The 22,073-nt window shown below is 38.8% G+C and overlaps 1 protein-coding gene across 3 annotated transcripts in view; it reads right to left on the reverse strand.

Annotated features, from left to right (window-relative positions):
- The window catches only part of LOC122816986 (CMP-N-acetylneuraminate-beta-galactosamide-alpha-2,3-sialyltransferase 2-like), a 721,670-nt gene that overhangs the window by 647,875 nt on the left and 51,722 nt on the right, over positions 1-22,073 (reverse strand). Inside the window, exon 2 of one of the 3 annotated variants that reach the window (XM_044090098.1) lies at positions 17,667-17,874. The exons of 1 other annotated variant lie outside the window; for it this stretch is intronic. The gene's annotated coding sequence lies outside the window, so the exon portion shown is untranslated. Of the gene's footprint in view, positions 1-17,666; positions 18,236-22,073 lie in introns of those variants that run through there. One more of the 3 variants, XM_044090100.1, reaches the window with a different exon arrangement.

The following is a 22,073-nucleotide window of genomic DNA, read 5'->3' on the forward strand; positions in this document are numbered from 1 at the left end:
GACCGCAAACATTGTGGAACCACTTGCTTTATTGGTGTTTACCTGTCTAGAGGTGCTGATGATATTAGTGTCTCAACGCTTACACACTCGCTAGAACATGGGCTGCTCCACTTGGATAATTGTAGTTTTACATTTATAAGTTAGTAGCCAAACTACATAGGCATTAGTTAAATAAAGGTTCAATCTAGTCCTGACGTGTAATCAAGAGCGCGTTAACGTAAAAAATAGGTTCTACTTGGGTTTGAGCAAGAAGTTGGGTAAAAGAGAAAAAAAAAATAGGATGAACCAAGGTTTAAGCCCATATGGTTACAGCACTACTAATTCCCCCTTGCAGTGGACTTTGATTAATAAACTCAATTCCATTCACCTCAGGATACAGAGCGATCATGAGGTACCAGAGGTAGCTTGTATCAGTCCCAGGTAGTTAGAGCAGTCACAAGTGGGCAATCAATGTGCAGCACAAGCCTACACTAAAATAACAGAAATGGCATGCAAAAATAGGTTTTCGAGTATAGCATTAAACTCTCGGGGTTGCTTGAGGTCACCTGTAGCAGCTCCACATGGAAAACACTAAAACATGAATGCGTTGAAGGTGCAAAGCCAGCCAACACAAAAAAAGTTACAATAGCCTGGTGAATTTTTCATGTAACAAACAGGGTGTACTCATACAGCTGCAAATCAGTACATTCAGGATCAGTCAGAAATACAGTAGATAGCTGATTATCCAAACCTCGATTATCTGAAATGTCAATTATTTGAATGCAGCCTTCCAAAGTTTTCAGATAGGAAAAATCAAAAAGTCTGAATATGTAAATGTTATACATATTTGCTTGTGCATGTGTTTTGAACTTGTAGCCTGCTCGTGTGTGAAAAATATTCTTTATTGTGCACTGGAATCACTGAATGGTTATTCCTGCATGCAGAAAAAGAACAAGATTTTAGAAGTTTTTTATCCGGTTCAATTATATGTGCAATTATCTGAACAGTTTGATTATCCAAACTACCCTAGGACCCATTTAGTTTGGATAATCGACTCTACTGTACAAGGTGCTCTCTGATCTTGCAGCGCTCGTTGCTTCTTTGTCAACTGACCCGGATGCAGTTTCTCCAGCTGTCAACTCTTAACAAGACATTCTTGGCTTCTTCTAACTTTACATCGCTGGATAAAATTGGTAAGTGGTTAGAATCTCAAGGGAAAAAAAAGTTGGCTTAATCTAGTAATTTAGTCTTTAGAGTTTTGAATTATCAGGGCTTTGTGTGGAAAATTATTTTGCATTGTGATTACAGTTTAGATGAGTTTGCTGTATCTTTGCCTACTGAACAGAAGTGCAATATGAATGAGATTGTTTCTAATGTTACTCAGGTTTTGAAACTTGTTTTAGAAGCGTCTTGCAAGTTGTGGACACTATGTCTAGAAATGTAGCCACTTCTGTTGTATTTAGAAGTTATGCTTGGTTAAATAATGAGAATTTTTCCGAGAATTTTAAAAATAAAAATTTGAGTGTTCCTTTAAATTCTGAATTTTTGTTTGGTCCTGCTGCTACTCAGATTCTCAAGCAATGGCACGACAGAGGTAAATTGATGCTTAGGGAATCTATAATGTTTCATATTCTCAGGCTCTCCATTAACAAGGCATCCAACTGCAAAGGGCAGAACAAACAAAAATCCCAGCCTAAGAAAAGTCAGGGTGCCAAGAGGAAGTGGCAGGAGAATAGGTTCATAGGTAGATACTAGGCTATCTGCCCTAGGGCATTTATAAGCCTAGCCAGAGTGTATTTGGCTTCTGCCTCCCTATTAGATTAGCCTACTGTGCCTCTGTAAAGTAGGTCACAGAAGGTACCCTTTTAAGATTAGTTTACTGTGCCTCTGTCTAGCAGGGACACAGAAGAGATCCCAGGGGTGAATTTGCGATTTCCCATCCATGCGTCCAGATTTCGCTTGAAGAGGGTCAGCGAGGGGCTATGTCTAACATGAATTGGGATTCTATTCCAGAGTGAGGGGAGCCTCTGGGAAATGAATCTGTCCCTCCAGCATGTCCTATTTATTTTTGTGCTGAGGTATAGGTCCCTGGAGCGTGTAGCTCTAAGGGACTTGGATTTTTTGAGGTGGAGCATATCCATTAATTCTGGGTTTGACATGGCTTTGTACATCAGGCATAGATCGCCTCTGAATAGGCGGTAAGCAACTGAGTAAAGCTGGAGTTTCTTTAGTCGAGCTGCATAGGACATCTGTTTGTAGCATATGATCCTCTTGGTGAGGTACTTTTGGGGTCTCTCCTGTTGCTGCAGGTGTCGGGTAAGGTATATCCCAAAAGGGGCATTGTATTCAATTATGGGCCTGATGAGTGACGAGTAGAGGGGCACAATGACATCTCTTGATCTAGATGTGAACCCTTTCATGATAAGGTGGGCTATATAGAAGGTCTTTCTAACCACTTTGGCAACGTGATTATCAAAGGAGAGATTACTATCTATGTTGGTCCCCAATTCTCTAATTACTTCTTCCGTACTTAATGGATTACCACCTATGTGGTAATTTGTGGGCACCTTGTCTTTTCCAAAGGGGATGACTATGCACTTTTTAGCATTTAGCTTGAGGTCGTGGCTCTGGCACCAAGCATCCGTCTCTGTGAGACCCTTTTGGAGGATGCTTGTGTCAGCTGGAGATTCGATTATGGCCCCCAGTTTGCAGTCATCTGCTAAATTTGTCAGCCATAATCCCCCCGTGTTAGCCTGAACCTCAGAGAAGTATATACCGAACAAGATTTAGAAATAATATAGGTTTATCTAGTTTGTATGATAGACATGTAAAATAACACCATCTCCCATCAGCATCTGCTCCTGTTGTCATGATCCTTGCTTTAAAGGATTTTTTAATAATAATCGCCACTCCCCTTGAGTTCTGCTTAATACCCGACGTAATAATATCAGCAATCCACTTTTTATTTTTCTCTTTGGCCCACTCTTCATTTAACATATGTGTCTATTATAGAACGCAAACATTAGATTGCGCTTTATACAAAAAGTGCATTACCAGATTTTTCTTATTTTTCTCCTGCAATCCCCTAACATTCCATGATGAGATAATCCAATTACTATACATAGATATGTGGAGTCAAGCATAAGATATTTGAAAGTACTGCTAAATAAAATGACTGATAATAGATAAACTTTAGTTGTAGATAGAAAGAAAGAGCAGATAACAAGAAAGAACATATATTGCAGCATTGTACAAAATATATGGCGTAAAGATCCCTCAATCCCAACCCTGTGCTTAGTCACAAAACCACTACAATTGAGGAGAAGTAAAAACAACATTCTATATAAACATATATCTTTGAAAATTAAAGAAAACTGAGTAAGAATCCTAATATATTTACAAGTAATGTACAACAGCCATTCAATTCCACGCATAGCCATCTTTACCCTGCTTCAAATCCCAATAGCATCCATAAAACTGTCGGGCAGTCCAAGAATAAGATGTCAATTGAAATTACTTAGATTGAGTATACTAACTTTGACAACTAGCATCTAAAGTATTGGTATAGAATTTAATTATATACAATCTCCTGGGTTAAAAAATGCTTAAGTGAAGGTATTAATTAAAGATTTTCCTAGATAATCACAAATAAGTTTCAGGGGGGTGTAGGTACATTTTGCTAACTGTTATGTCCATTGAGAGTATTAGTTCCAAGAGCAAAATTCAGCTATAAGAACATAAATTCAAACAAAGTTCTTAGTAAGCTGGACTATTGACTTGCAGAATTCGAGTTAGCATCACAGGACACTCATCTCTAAGACATTTCAGACCAGTGAATACATTTTGATATTTGAGCTGATATAATTAGTAGAGCCAGCATGTAAGCATACCTCTCGAACCGAGTGCGGATACTAGCATTTCACTTTCCGGTTGCTGAGGTGCAGCAGGTTTGGTCCGGTAAGTCCGACATTCTTAAGAAACCCCCAGGTCCTAAAAGAGAAAGCCAAAGGAAGGTTCCTCTTGAAACCAAAGAGTTTCATAAAATAATTAAAGAATGGGACCTTTACATTACCGGATGAATAACAACATCAGAATAGTGCCAACGAGCTAAGAGGGACCCACAGAGCTGCCAGTGAGTGTAGCAAAAGGAAACGGAGGATCTCAGTGCTTGGAAGGGGTTGGGCCAAAGCACTTGACAAATGCCAAATCCGCTTCTTTAGGGGAAGAGATGGAGAACTTGGTTTCCTTGAAGGTAAGAGACAATGTAGAAGGGAATTTCACTTGAAATTTAATTTTGCAGGATATAAGTTCGGCACAGTAAGGAGCCAGTTTGCGGCACTTTTCCCTTATCTCAAGTGGCAAGTCTTGTGCGATAGAGATGTTCTGGTTATTCCATGAAAATTGCTTAATTCTTTTATAAGCTGACAAAATAAGTAATAAGTGTTGGTGGTTCAGCAATTTTACATAGATCGGTCTTGGATTCGCGCCGATCTGCTGACCACGTAAAGCTCTGTGTATTCTCTCGATGGTGAAGTTGGATGGGGGGCTTCTTCCCCGACATAGATCATTAAAGATTTGAGTGGCAACATCAAGAAGATGGCTTGACTCATATTTTTCAGCAAGCCCTCTAATAATTAAGTTGTTCCTCCTACTTCTGGCCTCTAGATCTATCAATTTATCTTGCATGTCAGATAATGATTTATCTTTCGTTTGCAGAAGTTCCTTGATATGCTCAGTTTCAAATTCATTTGATTTAGTTCTCTCTTCCACTAGGTCTAGCCAGTCAGCAATTTTAGTAATGTACCAAAAGAATTCATTTTGATTGTTAGTTCATGTATGGCTGTTTGTAGAGGAAGTAGCACACTTTTTAGTTCATTCATTAACGGATTAACATCCACTTTTGATTTAGTCGGCTCTTTTGATTGATCTTGTGCCGGTTTGGCTGACCTTAATCTCTTGGCTTCTTTTTCTGGGGATGAAGATATTGCAGATAGTTTAGTTTTAGTCATTTGACTGTCCATGCTTTCAGGCTCTTTTGGCATCTTAGTACAGCAACAAGCAATCCGGCAGGTGCTGTCAGCTGGGTTGGTGCTGAAATCCAGGCCTCTACTGTTATAGACCCTAATTTAGATTGTTCAAGTAAAACCAAACCATATAATGTCCAAGCTTCTAGGGCTTTATCTGAACTAATATTCGACTTTGACTTAGTGGACCCAGTTTCGTTCACTTCTGAATCCAAAAATAATAATAACATATTCACCTATTTTTCTAAGTGTTACCGCTCCTGGTCTCATATAGATTTCTTTCTGATTTCCAATATTCTAACAGATAGATAAACTAAATTTTCATCTGAACCTAGATTTGTATCCGATCATTCCAAGATAACCCTTGAGATAGAGTTTGCCTCCAATCTATCCATACCTACTAAAACCTATAACTGGTCTCTAAACAGTAATTTGTTAAAATATCAGTCCTTAGTACTAGAAATTACTTCCACATTAGGTGAGCTCTTCTCTCCTTCTCATGATTGGGACATCCCCTTTGATGTTAGGTGGCGGCAGGTAAAGCGGTAATTAGAGGAATCCTCATTAAGAAAGCTAGCTATATTAAAAAAATAAATGTAAACAAATTAGCCAATTTGAATACAGAGATTAAAACCTTGAAAACAAACTTTTGATTAATTATTCTTTAGATACGGAGAATGAGCTGCATCTTAAGCAAAAGGAATTATTTGACCATCATCAAGCTAACCTCTCTCTCCAAGAACTACGCTACATATATAGATATTCAGAATCCCTACAAACTCCCTCCAGAACTCTGGCTAGGTTAATCCTTAACATACCCAAATCTCCTAGAATCTCTTGCATTCAGCACAATGGTAAGATATATAAATCTGATGATCAAATTATTTATATATTCCAACAAATATACTCTGATATTTATGCAAATAACAACAACCTTCCTCCTAATGCAGAGATGGAAAAGTTTCTTAATGAGCTTACTTTCCCAAAGCTATCTAAAATACAGAGAGATCTTTTATCTGCCCTGATATCTAAAATTGAAATAATGGAAGCAATTGATAATCTAAAGTTGGGCAAAGCCCCGAGCCCAGATGGATATTCACCTGATTTTTATAAAACTTTTAAACTTACCCTTGTTCCCATTCTATTAGAACTTTATGACTCTTTCTCTAGTAATGGAACAAAGGACTTATATATTAATTATTCTAAAACTATTCTAATTCCCAAAAACACTCTTGATAGGTCTAATGTTAATAACTATAAACCTATATCCCTTATGAATGTTGACATAAAAATTTTTTCAGCTATTCTCACAAATAGACTTAAAAAATCATGTATCGCTTAATTTCCACAGAACAAGCGGGTTTTATGCCATATAGACATACCTGGGATAACACGTTAATGTTTAAAACATAATAAATCTCACTAAAAAAGAAAGAAATCCCAGATATGCCTTGGTGTTACATGCTTGTAAAGCCTTTGACCGAGTAAACTGGAATTTTTTATTTTTGGTTTTATTGTTCTTTGATATCCCCTCTAAATTTATTAATCTGGTCAAAATATTATATACTAATTCTTATACTTGCCTATATATTAACAAAAAATATTCTCAACCTATAAAGATTTCAAATGGTACGAGGCAGGGATGCCCCCTTTCTCCACTGCTATTTAATTTATATTTAGAAACCTTATTTCTATTGTTATGGCAAGAAAATATCGTTCTGTTCCTAGAATTTTCAACACTAACATTAGTCTTTCTGCCTTTGCAGATTATTTAATTGTGTATTTTGAACACCCTATTTCTGATACTAAGAAGATAATTAAATCATTAAATACCTTTGCCTCTATTTCAGATTACCAAATTAACATAATTAAATCATTTATCTTTCCGATTAACCCTTTAGCGCATAAATCATACTTATTTCCAGATCTTCCTTTTAGGGTAGACTACTCACTTAAATACTTAGGTGTCTATTATGAGCATTCGTCTTCATCTCTTTCGCAATTTAATTTATTAAAATCTTGGCTTATTATTGCCCAGGACATAGAGAGATGGCAGCAACTGAAACTTCCATTGCTATCTAAAGCTTCTATCATTTAAATGAACATTCTCCCCAGATTCCTTTATCATCTTAATGCTTTCCTATCCTCGGTTTCAATTCCTTTTCTTAATAGAATTCATAAAGATCTTGCAAAATTCATGTGGTATCCCAAGTCTGTGAGAATTTCATATCAAAGACTTACATTACCTAAATCACTGGGAGGTCTGGCGATGCCTAACCTTATACTCAATTATAGAATCATCCATGCGAATAGAATATTTGCTATTGCTAATCATTTGCCAAATTCTTCTTCGTGGATGCCCCTTTGGATTAAGATGTGGTATAACTACGCTCTTAGTAATAATTTCAACCCTAGAGCTCTCCCATTGCTGGGAAAAAATAGCCATATAAAATTAAAGCTTCACTTCACCCTGAAAGAGTTGATTAAAACTTGCCAGGACTTGTTCCACTCAATTTAAATAATGCTTTCCTATTATTCCAACCCATTCATTTTAATCCAAATTTGAAAATGAATGATAAAATGATTAACCTAAACAATTTCCCTTTGATTAAAGATTTTACCTTATGGGACATGTATAGGTTCAACCATCTCTCACTAACATATACCCGGGATGCTCTCTCCTTACCCAAAAAATATGTTATTATTTTGAGACAATTAAAAGATCTTGCATCATTTTTCCTACATAACTATCCCAGTTCAGATGCTGAATACAAAACGGTAGCAGCCCTATTACCGAATCTAGTTAGTAAGAAAAATATGCTCTCTATAGCCTACAAATCTTTTCCCACATATTTGAACGAAGAGAAAGTTATTTTTTCAGATTACTGGGAGCAACAGAATGATACCATTTCACTTCAGCAGAAATCGTTGTCAATAAAATACACTATTAAATACTCTCCATTTAAAAAACTTTGGTATACACAATTTATGATTACTAACAATCTATATTTAACTCCTTTTCACCTAAATAAATTTAATCCATCTGTATCCACTGCATGTCCTTGTTGCTCTTGTCCCAGAGCTGATATTATCCACATTATGTGGTTTTGTAGATATTCTCACAGTATTTCGTGCTCTCTTAAAGTTAGACTGGACAAAATGGGATACCATAAATCTACTTTAAGCTGGGAAATGGCACTGCTACACATTACTAATGTCAGCTTGTCAAACCTTAAACTTAAAGCTATCATTACACTTTGTCTCCTAATACAGTTCTATATTGTTAAACACTGGACGGACCGATCTAAGCTGTCATGGAAAGATTTTAAAACTCTTGCAATTAAATACATTACTGCACAGAAACTGATAATAACTAACCCCTGCAAACGAATTGCATACCAAGAACTGTGGGATTTCATTTTTTCCCTTTTGATGAATGATTGAGGAAAATCTCACACGATATCTCAACCCCCTAGCTTGCTTTTTGTAAGCTTTGTTAAAACAAATATCATTGTAAACATAGTGTATCTCTTTCTAAGATTTATGTTTAGAAAAGTTAGTCCTTCCTAACTCACTCTTCCTTTTCTTTCTTCCATCTCTTTTCTCTCACTATACTATGAGTTTTGTATTGCTCTGTGGTATGGTTACTGTGAGTTCTTCAGTATTTCCTAATTGTTATGTCTTGGAGTACTATTTTGTGCAACAGTTCTTTTTCATTTTTGTACCTATTGAAATGTATACATATAGCTTAACCTTCTGATTCTATATATTGTTCTTTTCCTATCAAACAAACAGGTTAATTATTCAGCTTTATATCTAATCTTGGATATACTTGAAGGCTTGTTTCATCCTATTGCAGCATTATTGTACATAGTGTAAATAGTTTTTATTATTAGTAGTTTTATTAGCCGTATTATCATTATTTTGTTTTGTTCATATGATATATGATTTACCATGTGAGGATATTGAATGGCAGTTTTGTATCTCAAGCTGTGTTGTGTAAAATCAAATAAAAGTCTATTTGAAAAAAAAAAAAAAAAAAGTATATACCGAACAAGAGAGGTCCCAGAACTGAGCCCTGTGGGACACCACTTGTAACTTGTTTGGATTCAGACATGGCACCTGCTATTCTGACCATGTGGGTTCTATCTCTGAGCCAGTTTGCAACCCATCTTCTGATATAGGGGTTGATATTTAAGCTGGTAAGCTTATTTATGATGCCCAAGTGGGGTATTGTGTCGAAGGCTTTTGCGAGGTCCAGGTAGGCTGTGTGGACTACCTTGCCCTCATCTATGCCTTTGGTAACTGTTTCAAAGAAATCAACTAGGTTTAAGTGGCAAGATCTGCCCTTAACAAAGCCGAATGGGTAGGGTCCAGTGTCTAGAGGCTCCCAATGTCTTTGTTTATGAGTTCCATGATAATATGCTCCATAGCTTTACAGACCAGACTAGTCAGGCTTATGGGGCGATAGCTTCCGGGGTCCGTTGTGGCACCACCTTTGTGGAGTGGGACCACTGTAGCTGTACGTCATTCTTTGGGTAGATATCCTGTAGTAAGGCTAAGTCTGAACAGTGACTTAATGTGAGGGTTCAGTTCTTCTTGGAGCTCATATAAGACACAGCCTGGGACACCGTCCGGTCCCATAGATGCTGTGTTTTTTGCTTTGGAGAGGGCAGCTTTCACCTGTGCATCTGTGATGTCAGGGAGGTTACATTCAGTTGGGATAGGCATTTGCTCCTTTGGGGGGGAAGGGGGGAGAAGTTTGTGCTGAATCTGTCTGCCAGGATGTTGGCTATGTCTGTAGGTTCGGTATATTTTGTACCGTTATGCAACAATTCAGAGCATATCTGGGAGTTTCTGCCCATGTTCCTGACATAACTAAAGAAGGCCTTGTGATTATCTTTAGTGTCTAGGGCAATTTTTCTTCAAACTGGCCTTTGATGATTTTATGAGGGATCGAAGTTTCTTGCTAATACTGATCAGAGATGCCTTCCCTTTTTGGGATTTTGCTCTGTCATGTAGTAGCTTCCTCCTTCTGTTGTATAGCTTATTTATGGCCGGGGTCCACCAGACCGGTCTCCTGTTTTTGGAGGAGTGAGTCTTGGTTTTATTTGGGATAGCACGATCCATGCATTCCTGCAGGTGCTCATAGAATGCATTTGTAAAGGATTCCGCGAATTGGGCTGTATTATCCTCTGGCCCAGGGGCTTTGAAGGATTCCACCTCAGTCTTGAGAAGTGCAAAGTTGGCTTTTGAGAAATTCTTTACAGTGATTTCCTTGGCTGGGGGTGGGGACGGGATATGGATGTACAGGGAAATTTGTTTATGGTCTGATCTTACCAATGAGAGGTTTACCTCTGGTGTGGAACATAGAGTCCCCATGTTGGTGATGACCAGGTCCAATATGTTGTTCCTTCTTGTGGGAGTGGTGACCAGTTGTTCCATTGTGTTAGAGTTTATAAATTCAAGGAACCGTTGGGCGAGGGTGTTTGGGCTTGAGTAGTTTTCCCAGTCAATGTTTGGGTAGTTGAAGTCACCCAATAACATAGTGTTTGAAGAGACCTTCATATTCTCCAGTGTTCTCAGGCATGCCAAGTGGGGTTCCTGTAATAGGGAGGGAGTTCTGTAGCAGGCTACAAACTGAAAGGCAGTTTTGCCCACTGTTAGTTGCACATGGATGGTTTCCGATGCTTCGTGCAGTGCCACTAACCTGGAGGTGTGGGTATCTTTAATAAATATAGATACTCCCCCTCCTTTTGTGCTTCAGTCCGAGTTTTGGGGCCGAAACGCATGGTATGAGTTATAACCTGGTAGTGCTGGGGTGCTCTCAGGAGCCTTGAACCAGGTTTCTGTTACTGCACAGACATCGATTTTCTCCATACTGAGGAGAGCCTCGAGTGTGTGCATCTTGAGGTTTAGACTTCTGGCATTGAGTAGCATTACCTTTAGTTTTTTTATCCTTGGGTTGTCTATGGAGGTGGGTTTGTCCTTTGAGCCTTGCCTAAAAAAGGCACTATGGGGTGGCAAGAGCCTTGGCCAGTATACGAAAGCCTAAGGGTGACAGGTGCAAGCCGTCCCTAGCGAAGCAACGTGGCTTGTCGAGCATGTCATCCCAGGCTGACAGACACTGGATCCTCTTTGAATGACACCAATACTTTAGCCAATTGTTGAAACTGATCATTTTGTCTTTATACTGCGGCATCATTCTTGGTGAGGGCAAGATGCTACTCAAGGTCAGGGTCATACCAGCCTGGGCTACATGGTCAGAGAGCTCCTCTATGTCTTTTTTCATGTAGTACAGGGAGGTACGTATCAGGTCATTCACACCAGCATGGACAATGATGGAGTCATACTTGTACTTGCTTTGGAGTGACCTGAGTGCTTGCGTTATGTGGTGGATCCTGGCACCCGACAGGTAGCTTACAGTGACCTTCTCCTTGTTCAGTCTGGTGAGCGGGACGTCAGTGTGCAGGACAATAGAGTCCCCTATAACAAGTGTATTTGGTGTGTTGTTTGGCCTTAAGGGCTGTGACTGTGAGGCACACTGATTTTGTGAGATATGTGATCCGTGGGTATTGTTGAGGGGTGGCTGTTGCTTGGATATCTTCTTAGGAGGTCTTTGCTGTTTAGGCAGATTTTTATTTAGAGCCTCCGAGTATGTTTTTGTGTGTTTATGTGTTGGGTATGCAAATGCAATAGGTCTGTGTGAGACTGGATTTGTGGTGTGGTTGGTTACCTTTTCCTCCGGATTGACTGTGCCAGTCTTGGGTTGAGAGAGCTCTACCTCCAGTTTGGCTGTGTAACTGCATCTCTCACATGTATTAGAGTATGTTGGAAGGAGGAGAGGGTTGTGTGTGCACATAAGGCAACTGTAACATTGCCTCAAAATTCCCAGATTCACCAGCTGGACTGGAGAGTAACCTTGAAACTGACCCTTGGACATACCAGATTAGTATAGGGAACTGTTTTTTTACTGATCAGATTAGGGAAGGGAACTGATTTTTCACTTGATCAGGAAGGACCAATCGGGAGCCTAATACTTATGAGAAGTCAAGGAGGGTGTAGTGCTTTAGTTAGTTAGTGTTTCCTTATAAGAGCTGAGCAAGTGCAGGGCTTTAGAAAGAGAATAGAGTGATTACTTTGAGAGTTTGAACAGTTCTAAGGGAAAAAGTGAAAAGCAGACTTTGTGGAGCCTGGAATAGTTTAAACCTGTTTAGGCGGCACTGCCCGATGCTGCTCAGTGCGCAAATCCGCGCAAAAAGAGAATTGTAGGGTTTTAAGAGAGAGAGATCAAGGAGTTTAGAATTGAATGCATCCAAACCAAATAAAAGGGGTTCTTATCCCAAAAAAGATCATTCTCCTGCTAAAAAAATGACTATGCCAAGACCCAGGGCATCCTAGCCCTTCCTCCTGTTCCTCATCCCCTTTCCTTTCCCTAGGTTTTATCTCAACCCAACAGCCTGCCACAAATAGGCTCAGACAAGTGGGTGTTGACAATAATTCAGGAAAGATACTCTTGGCCATGGACAGAGAATTGTCCTTCCTTCAGGGACATCCTGCCACTCCCACCAGGACAGATATATCTGTTTTCTCCAGTACTTCTTCATAACTAGCAGGGTTATAAAACTAGTTTCTCCACCACAAAAAGGAAAAGGATTTTACTTCAGAATCGTTTTGGTACTCAAAATGGACCTGTCATGGAAATTCATATTAGAGTTGGCGTGCCTAAGTATTTCTCTGAAAATACCCAAATTCAAAATGCTCACACTGCAAACAGTCCTACCTCATTCTTCTGGACCACTGTTTCATGGTGACTTTACATCTGAAAGATTCTTATCATCATATGACAATTGCTCTCAACATCAAGTAGAATCTATAATTGCCGTGTCTCACACCCCCTAAAAGAATTGTCTCTCAGGGGTGTATGATAGACGCATAAAACGGTATGGCCTTTCCACTAGAACATAAAGTACTGACTGTTTAGAACATTATCAGGGATTTCTCTCTTCAAGAAGATACCTCCACAACAGTTTCTCAAAATTTTAGGCCACATGGCATCAATAATCCTTATGACACCATGGACCAGACTCCACATAAGAAAGCATGAATGATACTTAAAAAATTGTTGGACCCAGCATCTGCTTCCCTTGGAATTCTAGGTACCAGTGCTGGATTTTGTGAAATGAGAGTTTCAGTGGTTAGATGTCTCTCAGTCCAGGCAGATCTACCTCTCTCCCTCCAGTCCCCAGTTCAATCAGTCCAGACAGACTCATCAGATTTTGCATGGGGAAGAATGTAGAGGGAAGTTCAAGTGCAAGACGAATGGGGTCCTTCGGATGCTACAAAGCACATAAACATCATAGTCTCCAGGTCCCCTTTTAGTGGTCACAGACAACACCACAGTCATGTGGTACCTGAACAAACTAGGGTGGTACAAGGTCATACCCTCTTTACTGGGTGGCAGTGATGGCCTGGGAGCTAGCCTTACAACATTCTCTGATGCTTGAGGCCTCATACATCCAGTCTTAGTAAAACCTAGTGGTAGACAGACTAAACAGATCCTGGATGGAAGACCCTCATGAGTGGAAAATTCTGTTCCAGGCATCCCCCACACTTGAAGGACAGAAACATTCTCATTCCTTTGGATGGTAATGTTACTTTATGCATTTCCACCCCTTCCACTGATACCAAAGGTACTTCTGAAGATTCAGAAAGAATTACCATAGATCTTTGTGGTGATCCTCTTTTGGTCCAGGCAAAGTTGGTTCTCCATTTTAATGACATTGGCCAAGGACAATTGCCACAAGCTTCTTCACACTCTAGATCTGTTCACACAGTGTTAGGGGTGAATGGTGCACCCCAATTTAGAGCAATTGATGCTAACAGCCTAGATAATTCTATCTTGATATATTTTATGCACCTATTCCATAAGGATGTGTATCAGGAATTGAAGAAGTCAAAAAAACCTACAACTAGAAAATGTTTGGTTTACAAGTGAAAGAGGTTTTCTAACTGGTGCCTGATCGATATCAGAGGGCTCATTATAGTGTCTTGCCCTCTGGTTTTGAAATATTTGTGTAAGCTACTCAACAATGGCTTGTCTTATGCATCAATCAAAATGCATCTTGTGGCCATCTCAGCTTGTCTACCCCTATATCCCTCTCTTTTGTCTCCCTTTGAGGTCAAACAGCTTATGAAAAGACTGTTGCACATGAAACTTTCTTGAAAACAAATTCCTCCTCCTTGGAATCTCAACTTTGTTTTTGAAAAATTGACCTTCTCCTTTTGAACCTGCCTTTCAGGCTGATTTGAAGTGCATCGCTTGGAAAACTGTTTTGCTTATTCCTCTGACATCTGCAAGGCAAGTCTTTAAGCTTCAAGCTCTCATGGTGGGCCAAACTTATCTGATTTTCCACTAGGACAGGGTTGTTTTATGTACTAATCCTTCTTTCGTGCCAAACATTATTTCTGAATTTACCCTGAATCAAGCCCTCAATCTCCAAGTTTTCTTTCTGGAACATAAAAACAAGGGAGAGAATATTCTACATACTTTGCATGTGGACAAACAGCTCAGGTAATACCTTGACAGAACTAAGCCCTTCAGGAAAGCTGAAGATATGTTTATTTCCTATTCTGTGACTAAGAAGAGGCAACCTGTCTCTAAGCAAATTATTGCTCATTGGTTGTCTTCTGCTGTTGTTTTTTTTTTTTTGTTACTCCCACCATGGTAAATCTATTCCAGGCAAGATTAAGGCACATTCCAGCAGAGCCTTCTCCTCTTCAGTAGCATATTGGAAAGGAGTGGGCTCTAGATGCATTTTAGAGGCAGCAACTTGGTCCTCTGTCCATACCTTTACAAAACACTACAACATGGATTATTTCTCATGTTCCAGAGCAGACTTTGCACGAACCATTCTACAGGGACTTATGCATCCTTACCCTTTCTTCTCCCACATAGGGTAAGCTTTTAGAATCTACCCATATGCCACTGAGGCATTGTGAATGATGAACATAGTACAGTTGCACAAGTCCTACTTACCTGTAACAGTAGATTTTTGAAATTCACACTGCCTCAGTGGCAGCATCCACCCACATCACCCTTGTTTTGCATATAGTTCAATGGTATCCAACCTCTTTGCATTGTTGGTTGGCTTTGATTATTTGTGTTAAGTGTTTTGGGGCTGTGAATTGATTGCTTCTGGTTCTGATTGATTTACTGCACATCAGCAAGTCAAATGGCATCACAAATACTCAGTCTAAGGATCTAAATCTCTTCTTGGTTCTTTGTATTTGGCACTAAAAGCTTGAATAACTCACTTTCTGTGACAGAGGTTAGGCTTCCCATGATTAGAAGGGGTTAAGGCAATCTCCTGTCACAGGCAGGTCAGACGAGGGGATTCTGAGCTCTGGAAATCTGCCAGTGTGGGTTTGTGCAAGTGAAGAACCCATAAGCCACTGAAAGAGTGTGAAATTCAAACATCTGCTGTCACAGGTAAGTAGGATTTAGGCAGCAGTACTCGTCAAATCCTTTAATGACTTGATGGATTAACCAGATTAAAAGAAATCCTTAACTCTTGTTGTGAAGAAACAGTAAACTAAGAAACATTAGTAGTACACACCCTTTTTCCAATGCCCTAGAAACACACATCCACAGACTATCAGTAAAAATGTAATTCATTCATCCATTCATTTACTCAGTGATTACTTGTTTAATCCAGTTCATGGTTATTCAGGAGCTAGAGTCTATCCTGGCACTCAGTGGGCTCAGAACAAATAAACTTTTCCAGGATGGGGCACCAAATTAAAACAGCAGATAGTGGTAAACAATTGGGTCAATACAGGGCATGGCACAGTGAGATTAGTTCAGTGTATTGTGCTCTGACTGCACTATAACAGACCGGCAACTACCTCCAAGTTACCATGTATTAAATCCACTCTGTAGAAATATGAGGTGGAATGTGCCTTTTCAGCAGTTTACATAAATCTCGCCTAACAACTTGTACATTTCATTGAAACATGAAAGAATTTTTGTAAAAAAAAAATCTGAATATATTATTCCTTCTCTGCATAGAATGAGCAAGTAATAAACCACAGTCGGGTGCACAGAGAAGGATTTTTAATGCATGGCTCAGGAGTATGATAAGGCATGAAACCAATTGCTAAGTATCCTCGGGTACAGAAATTATCTGATGCACCCTGAAGTGGCTCATAAATACGAGTAGATTTCTGAATAAAAATAACACTGCATTTCTGACTATGCCTATACGAAGATGATACTTGGTCAGTAAATTACATTAGCTTTGTGTTTGCCTTTTTATAAGAATGCATTACTCAGCAAAACATCTGCTTTAAAGCAAGCTACACAAAAGTTTTACCTGCCTGTTGCAAATTAATTTGAAACTTCTCTTGCCCTTTAGAAAATGAAATAAATATATATATATTTTTTTACTGGTCCTTCAGGAAATATACTCTTCCTGGAGAAAGGATAATAAAAACTGTACAGTTCTGAAACAGTGAATGGGTACAAATGAGGGGAGTTAACTGAGAAAAATTCTGATTTTTATATGAGGCCTTCAAATGAAACTACATGAAAGCTGTACTGATATTATTTATTTTAGGACTAGCTTTGTCAATAATGGACAGTGATTTGGAGCGTTAATCACCTTGACAATGTCGTGTTGTGTACATAATTGTGAAGGTGAGAAGGCCTAGTGCAAAAATGGTTAGTAGGAAAAATAAGGGTGCACTATACATTTTAAGTTCCTGCTATCCCTCAGCCCATAGGTTTGGACTCATGCTTGAATGTGCATACATAATAAATGCTAGGGACTTCTGTTCTGTAATAATAGCAAGTGGATTCCAAATGGTCTGTGTGTGTGTGTGTGTGTGTGTGTGTGTGTGTGTGTGTGTGTGTGTGTGTGTGTGTGTGTGTGTGTGTGTGTGTGTGTGTGTTGGGGAGGGTGTTTACACAGTTCCAAACTGCTTGAAGGATGGATCATCTTGTTACACAACTTTCCTGGCTGTTTATAAAATACTGTTTTTAACAAATTTATATAACTATGAATGCATTACTTGTACTAGGTAAAGCATTCTAAAGAACTCACCTTAACAGCAGTTTTGCATCAGAAATAACTCTCAATTCCACAGCATTTTTACTGATCATGCTATGTCAATATAGCACCTAAAACATAATTTTACTCATGCACCAAGTTGGTGCATTCTGTTTCAGTCTTTGCGTCTTAAAGCAACAGATGATGCTCTCTAAATGTATTTAAACATATTTAAACATATTCTATCCACTCCTAAAGCTCCCCCATTAAAGTGATTCAAACCTATATCTGAGCAAAGCATACTTTAGCTTAAATACAAAAAATGTATTATATCCAACAGAAACAGTGTTTACCAAAGATGGACTAAAATTTGTTTCATATAAGCAAATACAACAGGCAAAGTGACTAAAAGCATTACATTTCATTTAACTGAAAATTGCCCAATCTTAAAGGGATAGCATTTTTATCTATACTTAGATTTCACATTTTGAGTCTTAACTGCAAAGGACTGTCACCGATATAGTAGCACCCTAATACGTGTCAGAGAAATTAATTTTACAAATGAAACTAAAACATATTAAAAATCAAAGGCAAAACCAAAATTTCAACTTACTTTGTAGTAATCTGATCAGCTCCATGGGTTTTCTTAGAGAACTGTAGTATAACTGACTATTCGTGTTAATAAGCAGGCTGGTACCTCTGAAAATGAAATCTTCAAACCGCATTTTGTTTCTCCATAAAATTGTTTTCAGAAATATGTGCACATTCCAGACCAAAACAACAAGTCCCCATTCTGAAACAACTTCTTCTGAGCCTGAGAGCTGAAAATGAAACTCACATGGTAGTGATCTGACTCAAAGCTTAAGAGTAATTTCACAACAAATGGCATTGCCCTTATAGTGTGACCTGCGCAGTTTGCAACAGAAATAAAAAAGCCAAACTCTTTCTTGATATCACTTTATATCCTGTTAAGAATGCTGTCCACCTATTCACTAGATTATATAACTATATAGCATATATGCTAGTAGGATAATAGTAATAGTAGTCAGTAATTAAAGTGGCCCGCAGATCTGAGTGTTAGATGTTCTAGCTGCTTTTTCATTTTTGCAGAAGAAGCCTAGTAAAAGTCCAACTGCAATGCTTGAAGTCCCTACTTGAAAAGGGCCTCCCTGTGTGGCAAAGGAAGCCAGAATACAGGAAATAAGCAGATACACAGACTGCTTCAGCAAAATAATTTTGACTTCCTTTCGATCATTGGCTGTTTAACTCCCTCGAGACAGCAGAACTCAATAAAACTTCACGTGTATCTAAAAGCACTCTTCATAATTAATACAGACAGAATTAATCATTTAATTCGCTGACAATGCTGAAAGAGTGTGCTCAGCTAACCTTAAATGGTATTTGCAGAGTTACAATTCCTGAAACAACTTCCTGGAGCTCACTGTCCCATTATACGATATAAAAAAGCACAAGTCTCATAGTAGAAGCATATTAAGATCCAAGCAGAAAGACCCTAACAAAATTCACAAACAGCTGGGCAAAACATTTATAAATTTCTATTTAATAAGGCATCATGTCTGTCATGCTATGTCAACTATGGCTTAGCAAGGACTTAAGGACTTATATATCTATATATATATATATATATATATATATATATATATGTATAGATATATATATTTTTTTTATGTACATTTTTGTTGAAGCACAGAAACAGTTTTTCAGGTATGTGATTTTAATGAGATTACAGTGAATGTGGGTTTCCTTATCCAGTGGTCATATCAACAAACTTGAGAGCTGCAATGAAATGGACTTTCCAGTTTCAGAACAAGAGACGTACAAGAGTGTGCATTGCTGTGCCATTTAGTTTAGTACCTTAATTACCACTTTTTTAGGATTAAAGCTTGTCAATGCATGGTACAGCTTCTGATTAGAACACATCTGTCTGATTCAGAAGTTCTTGAGTTCTAATATTCATATGGGAAGAAAAATCATTTATTAGCTTAACTGGTTGATTAGTTTTCACTCAACTATTTCTAAAAAAAAGAAGAATAAAAAAGTTCCATCTTAAGATAGTGGACTGTACATCTAGCTGGTCAGACAAGGCGTACGTGTATGTACATCTTGCTGCTGCAATTTTTTTATATTCATTAAGCATTCTCTAATGAAATATGATGTAATGTGAGTTTCATGGATATTCTGCAGCTAAAATGAGGTAGACTGCTAATGTGATTAGTCAAGTTGGGGTCATTTAGACACAGATGCCTGGGAGAGGTGCAGTGGTACAAAACCCATTTTACAGGTGTGTTCCAGGATGTTAACTACAAAGTAGAAAACATAGTGCCATCACAAAATAATAGTCTATTTGCTTGCCACTATAAAATCTCATTTGTGCTCCCAGTTTTTTGTGTGACAGCCAAAAATATTTTATGTGATCTACAACCAATCTTTTAAACAAGACTACATGCTACATGATTTTTAAAATAAAAGTTAATATGCCAGTAAATATACTTTACTTGGGTCTTCTAAACCATGTGCTGCAATATAAGACTAAATGAAAAGCTTTTTGTGCTGTTTAAAAAGTCAGAAAATGTCCGAGGTTCTTTTAGAGAACTGCAGAGGCAGGACACTGCTTTAGTGGAGCAAAAACAAATTTAATTTCCCAATGCTTTTAAGCGACAACTAAAATCAGTGAATAGTTATCAAACACATTCTTCTTATAAGGTTTGTTTCCAGACTGCTTTTAAAACCATGATTTAAATTTTGCCATAATCTGAAGTATCCCTATGGTGTAAAAAAAAAAAAAATTCTTACTGCCATCACTAATTGTGAGGTAATTCAAAAGGCAGATGAAAACAGATTTTTTTCATCTAGTTCTTTACGTCTGGTTTCTAATTTTAAATGAAATCCTGACCCGCTGCAACTAACCTCAGCACATTATTATTGGAACTTCCTGTGCTGATGCTCAAGCTGTCATTTCTCATATGACTGCTTTTGCTTTAATTTCATAAATGTCAGTAAATGCACACCTCTTGCTTCAGCTAGAGTTTCTAATTGTTCCTGCATCTTGTCACCTTTGGCATGACATCTGTCTGTCTTTTGCATTACTGCACACAACGTCATTTCCCAGCTACAGCTACCAGATCTCACAGAGAATGCAAACCTAAAAGAGCTTACTTTGCAGATGCCATCTACAGTCCAAGTTGCTTTTCCAATGTTCAATAATATTGTATATATTTCTTATGCATTCCTATATCAGGTTTCCACTAGTTGTTGTTGTTGTTGTTGTGTCTTTCGGCTTTTCCCGGTTAGGGGTCGCCACAACGGAACTCTGGTCCGCTAATGATTGGCAGTAGATTTTTACCTGCCGAGTTGACGGCCCTGACGCACAACCTTCAATGAAGGAACGCCCATTCATGCATGTCTCCACACAGAAGACGCTCTAGCTGAGATTCGAACAGGACAACGTCTTACTGTGAGGCGACAACGCTACCGCAATACCACAAGGCAAAAAATATATATAGATTTTTGTTTCCCAAATACATGGTGGTTCTGGCCCAGAAATTGTAGTTATTGGCCATTTGGGCAGTCTTTTCCATCTTTCTCAACTTTCTGATTTGAAAGCCTGCATTTGTACTTGTTTCTGTCCTGTAACTCATCTAGTGCAGATACAGATTCTTAGTTTTAGCACTTAAATTTGCTTATTCATGCCCAGCACTTGTTCAGAACTTGTAAGCACTAAATAAGCTACTAATTACTATAGCACTCAACCTTTCTCATTACCTAGAGGAAAACAGTTTTTGTACTCACTTATCTAGAGGAAAATAGTTTTTTATTCAGGCATGTCCAAGGGTCAGCTCCCAGTGTTCTCTCCTGTCTATCTGATGAATCTGGGCATCTTCAGGCAATGTAGAAATTGCCTCGTGTACACAAACAACCCTCTCCTCCTACCACCCAACACTACAACTTGTGAGAGATGCACTTATATAGCTAAACTGGAGGTAAAGCTCTCCCCAACTAAGACTGAACTTGACAGTCAAGAGGAGAAGGTAAACATTTGCACCACACCACACTCAACGCATAGTCTCACTAAATCTACACCACCAAAATCCACACATAGTAACACAAAAACATTTGCGGAGGCTCTCAATAATAATCTGTTTAAGCAACAGAGACCTCCAAAGCAGAAACGCAAGCAACCTCCATCCCCCAACACAACCCAAATGACATAGCCCACAGACTCAGTGTGCCACTCAACCACAGACAATAAGGCAAAACAATGTACCCAACACACTAGTCACAGGTGACTCTATAGTCAGGCACACTGATGTCCCACTCACCAGGCTAAACAAGGAGAAGGTTACTGTCACTGCCTGTCAGATGCCAGGATCCGCCAGATAACCCACGCACTCAGTCAACTCCACAACAAGTGCAAATATGACTCTGTCATTGTCCATGTTGGTGTGAATGACCTGAGATGCACCTCCCTGGACTACATGAAAAGAGACATGGAAGAGCTCTCCAATCTTGTAGCCCAGACAGGTATGACCCTAGCCCTGAGTAGCATTCTGCCATCACCCAGAATGATACCGCAGTACAAGAATAAAATGATTGACTTCAACAATTGGCTAAGCTTCTCATGTCATTCTAAGGGGATCCAGTATCTGTCTGCTTGGGATGACATGGTCGACAGACCACGATGTTTTGCCACAGATGGCATGCACCTGTTGCCCCTGGTATTCCGGATACTGGCTAAGGCTGTTGCCGCCCCTATAGTGCCTTTTTAGGCAAGGTTCAAATGACAAATTCACCACTGTAACAGGAACAGGCAAGCAAAAACTAAGGGTAATTCTACTCAATGCTAGAAGTCTAAATCTCAAAATGCACTCACTCGAGGCACTCCTTAAAATGGAGAACATCGATATCTGTGCAGTGACTGAGACCTGGTTCAAGGCTCCAGAGAGCACCCCTGCACTACCAGGCTATAACTCATACCACACTTTTCAGCCATGTAACCTGG

The sequence above is a fragment of the Protopterus annectens genome, chromosome 12.part0 (assembly GCF_019279795.1).
Source record: "Protopterus annectens isolate FY-2018-M chromosome 12.part0, PAN1.0, whole genome shotgun sequence".
NCBI lineage: Eukaryota > Metazoa > Chordata > Ceratodontiformes > Protopteridae > Protopterus > Protopterus annectens.